The following is a 5,408-nucleotide window of genomic DNA, read 5'->3' as shown; positions in this document are numbered from 1 at the left end:
CCTCTCCTCTCCTCTCTCTCCTTTTCTGGATGCTATGATGTTCCACCACACCCTCTCTGCCATAATGAGCAGATCTCCAAAACCATGAACAGATGAACAAGTTAAATGATCCCTTACATTGTTTCTGTCAAGCATCATGTCACAGCCAGAATAAAAACCAGCCGGCCCAGACATCCTATTCTGAATGATAGTAGGCACTGGCTTCAAGCCCATGTCAAGCTCTTACCTTCTCATGATCCTCAACTGCTTCTATTGGACACTGTCACTGCAAGGTATATACCCCTTTGCAGAGTTCCCAGCAGCCTTGCCAAAGAGCACTTGTTTGGGGTGTACATGATCAGAGTCCAATTAGCCTAAGGGGAAATTAAACCTGGAAGCTCACCCATTAGCAATTATTTAGAAAGTCTATAGAAATAGCCATGATTGTTGAGCTCCAGATCCCCATGGCCTCTTAGAGACTTTGTGTGAGCAGCTCCCATCCTCTGTGTTTCCCCAACCAGCTGCACCTCCTTGGGCAAGCACTTCCACTGGAAAGTTGGAGCTTCTAAACCTCTGATACATGATTTCTTTCCAGATGCCTTATACAGTAGCCACTTGATTATCATTCAACTCTTTCCCCAAACCCGTTTTCTAAAAGAGATAAGTGGGTACCCTTGTCCAAGGGTAGAAGATGGATTTGTACCTATATATCTATGTCTTACCATATGTGGCCTCAGACCCTCAGGGCTGATAGGCACGGCATATCGGAGACTAATTTCTTACTCAGGTATGACTGTAGGGGGCATATAAAACTGAGTCCAGAAAGATTCATAGATTTGTTGTGAATATCACCTCTACCACTTACCACATAGATAATTCATTCACTCTGTATTTTAATGTCTTCACTTGTAAAAAAGCATAGTAAAAATATAAATCATGATTCTAATGAAGACTCTGTTTTTTAAAAAGTACACAGAATTCACAAAGCACACAATTTATACAATGGAAAGAGTAATAGTTTAATTAATGGTGCTTGATATGATTTCTAGTAATGTACTTTATCAGCATAGACTTATTGATGCTGTTTTGAGAAAATTCTTGCTTTTTTCCATTTCTATGATAAAAACCATGACCAAAAACAACTTAAAGAAGAAAGAGTTGGGGTCACCTCAGACATGACCTCAGCAGATGGTCCCACAGTTCCCAGAGGACTCTCCATGCGATCTTAGGATCACTGGTGATTAGAACAGAATATCAGTTCCAATCCAATCATGCTGGACCTGTGCCAGCAATAGGGAAGCAGAAAAACCACCTGTCGAGGGACTCAAGTCCCTTCTGTTCTGAGCCAGCTCCGGGTCACCTTGGGCCCGAACTTGGTGGACAGTCCTATGATCCCCAGAGGACTCTCTATGTGATCTTAGAATCACTGGTGTATGGAACACAACATCTGTTCCAAACCAATTGTGATAAGCCTGTGACAGCAGAAGCAAGGTCACTGGAGCCCTGCCTGACCAGCAGCTCAGGTTCCTTCTGATCGGTACTGGTATACCTTGGTTGCAAACACACAAGACAGCCCCACAGTCCCCAGAGGGAGACACCAATACCTGGCACTGTAACATGACCAGGATCTTAGGATTCCAGAATACCAGGAGCTTGGTCATACCAGGATCTCAGGGTCTCAGAAGAAGCTTGACTGCCAAGAACTATGACAGACCAAGAATCTCAGGTTCACAGGAGCCCAGAATCACAGCGTCACACAGAAAGCTGGACTCTGAGGAGTCCTGAATCAACCAGGATTATAGGAAAGACAGGCTCCAATTACATATATTGAGAGCAGAAAGCACTTGAGATAAGCAGATGGCAGGAGGCAAGCAAAAGAACAGAAGCAACAGAAACTAAGGTAACTTGGCATCATGAAAACTCAACTCTCCCACCATAGCAAGTCCTGGATACACCATCACACCAAAAAAGGAAGTTATGGATCTACAGTCACTTCTCAAGATGATGATGGAAGACTTTAAGAAGAAAATAACTCCCTTAAAAAATTACAGGAGAAAACTTGTAAACAGCTAGAAGCCCTTAAAGAGTTAACACAAAAATCCCTTAAAAAGTTACAGGAAAACATGACCAAACAGGAGAAAGAATTTAACAAAACCACCCAGGATCTAAAATAAGTAGAAACAATAAAGAAATTACAAAGGGAAACAACTCTGGAGATAGAAATACTAGGAAAGAAATCAAGAAACATAGATGCAAATATCAGCAACAGAATAGAAGAGATGGAAGAGAGAATCTCAGGGGCAGAAGATTCAATAGAAAACATAGACACAATAATCAAAGAAAATGCAAAATCCAAAAATATCCTAACTCAGAACATCCAGGAAATCCAGGACACAATGAGAAGACCAAATGTAAGGATAATAGGTATAGATCAGAATGAAGATTTTCAACTTAAAGGGACAGTAAATATCTTCAACAAAATTATAGAAGAAAATTCCCTAACCTAAAGAAAGAGATGCCCATGAACAAACAAGAAGCCTACAGAACTCCAAATAGACTAGACCAGAAAATAAATTCCTCCCGATACATAATAATCAGAACAAAAATGCACTAAATAACATTAGAATATTAAAAGCAGTAAGGGAAAAAGGTCAAGTAACTTATAATGGCAGAAGTATTAGAATTATACCAGACTTCTCACCAGAGACTATGAAAGCCGGAAGATCCTGGACAGATGTTATACAGACCCTAAGAGAACACAAATGCCAGTCCAGGCTACTATACCCAGCTAAACTCTCAATGACCATAGATGGAGAAACCAAAGTATTCCATGACAAAACCAAATTCACACAATATCTTTTCACAAATCCACTCCTTCAAAGGATAATAAAGGGAAAACTCCAACACACGGAGGAGAATGACACCCTAGAAAAAGCAAGAAAGTAACCCTTCAACAAACCTAAAAGAAGATAGCCACAAAAAACAGAATCCCAACTTTAACAACGAAAATAACAGGAAGAAACAATTACTTTTCCTTAATATCTCTTAATATAAATGGAATTAATTCCCCAATAAAAAGACATAGACTAACAGACTGGCTACATAAACAGGACCCAACATTTTCCTGCATACAAGAAACCCACTTCAGGGACAAAGACAGACACTACCTCAGGGTAAAAGGCTGGAAACAATTTTCCAAGCAAACTTTCCGAAGAAACAAGCTGGAGAAGCCATTCTAATATTGAATAAAATCGACTTCCAACCCAAAGTTATCAAAAAAGACAAGGAAAGGCACTTCATCCTCATCAAAGGCAAAATCTTCCAAGAAGAACTCTCAATGCTGAATATCTATGCTTCAACTGCAAGGGCATCCACATTCATTAAAGAAATTTTAGTAAAGCTCAAAGCACACATTGCACCTCACACAATAATAGTGGGAGACTTTAACAGCCCAGTCTCATCAATGGACAGATCCTGGAAACAGAAACTAAACAAACACACTAACAGAAGTGATGGAACAAATAGATTTAGCAGATATCTACAGAACATTTTACCCTAAAACAAATAGATACACCTTCTTCTCAGCACCTCAAAGTACCTTCTCCAAAATTGACAATATAATCAGTCACAAAACAGGCCTCAACAAATACAAAAATATTGAAATTATCCCATGCGTCCTATCACATCACCATGGACTAAGACTGATCTTAAATAACAACATAAAGAATAGAAAGCTAACATTCAGGTGGAAGCTGAACAACACTCTACTCAATGATAACTTGGTCAAGGAAGAAATAAAGAAAGAAATTAAAGACTTTTTAGAGTTTAATGAAAATGAAGCCACAACATCCCCAAACGTATGGGACACAATGAAAGCAGTTCTAAGAGGAAAACTCATAGCTCTGAGTGCTGCCAAAAAGAAAAGAGAGAGAGAGCACACACCAGAAGCTTGACAGCACACCTAAAAGCTCTAGAACAAAAGGAAGCAAATTCACCCCAGAGGAGTAGAAGTCAGGAAATAATCAAACTCAGGGCTGAAATCAACCAAGTAGAAACAAAAAGAACTATACAAAGAATCAACCAAACCAGGNGTTTTTTTTTTTTGGGGGGGGGGGGGAAATCAACAAGATATACAAACCTCTTAGCCTGACTAACTAGAAGGCAGAGAGACACTAGCCTAATTAACAAAGTCAGAAATGAAAAGGGAGACATAACAACAGAAACTGAGGAAATCCAAAGCATCATCAGATCCTACTGCACAAGGCTATACTCAACAAAACTGGAAAACCTGAATGAAACAGACAATTTTCTAGGCAGATACCAGGTACCAAAGTAAAATCTGGATCAGATTAATGATCTAAACAACTCCATATCCCCTAAAGAAATAGAAGCAGTCATTAATAGTCTCCCAACCAAAAAAAGCTAGGACCATATGGGTTTAGTGCAGAGTTTTATCAGACCTTCAAAGAAGACCTAATTCCAGGTCTTCTCGAACTATTTCACAAAATAGAAACAGAAGGTACCCTACCCAATTCATTCTATGAAGCCACAATTACTCTGTTACCTAAACCACAAAAAGACCCAACAAAGAAAGAACTTCAGACCAATTTCCCTTATGAATATTGATGCAAAGATACTCAATAAAATTCTCACAAACTGAATCCAAGAACACAGCAAAATGATCATCCATCATGATCAAGTAGGCTTCATCCCAGGGATGCAGGGATGGTTTAACATAGGGAAATCCATCAATGTAATCCACTATATAAACAAACTCAAAGACAGAAACCACGTGATCATCTTGTTCTATGCTGAGAAAGCATTTGACAAAAATCCAATACCCCTTCATGATAAAAGTCTTGGAAAGATCAGGAATTTAAGGCCCATACCTAAACATAATAAAAGCAATATACCTAAAACCAGTAGCCAACATCAAACTAAATGAGAGAAACTTGAAGCAATCCCACTAAAATCAGGGACTAGAGAAGACTGCCCACTTTGTCCCTACCTATTCAATATGGTAGTTGAAGTCCTAGCCACAACAATTCAACAACAGAAGGACATCAAGGGGATACAAATTGTAAAGGAAGAAGTCAAAATATCACTCTTTGCAGATGATATGATAGTATATATAAGAGACCCTAAAACTTCCACCAGAGAACTCTTAAACCTAATAAACAGCTTCAGTGCAGAAGCTTGATATAAAATTAACTCAAACAAATCAGTGGCCTTTCTCTACATAAAGGATAAACAGGCTGAGAAAGAAATCAGGGAAACAACGCCCTTCACAATACTCACAAATAATATAAAATACCTGGGTGTGATTCTAACTAAGGAAGTGAAAGATCTGTATAAGAACTTCAAGTCTCTGAAAAAAGAAATCAAAGAAGATCTCAGAAGATGGAAAGATCTCCCATGCTCATGGATTG

Source organism: Mus caroli, chromosome 11 (assembly GCF_900094665.2).
Source record: "Mus caroli chromosome 11, CAROLI_EIJ_v1.1, whole genome shotgun sequence".
Taxonomy (NCBI): Eukaryota; Metazoa; Chordata; class Mammalia; order Rodentia; family Muridae; genus Mus; species Mus caroli.
The sequence above is the reverse complement of the archived record's forward strand: the minus strand, read 5'-3'. Positions refer to the sequence as shown.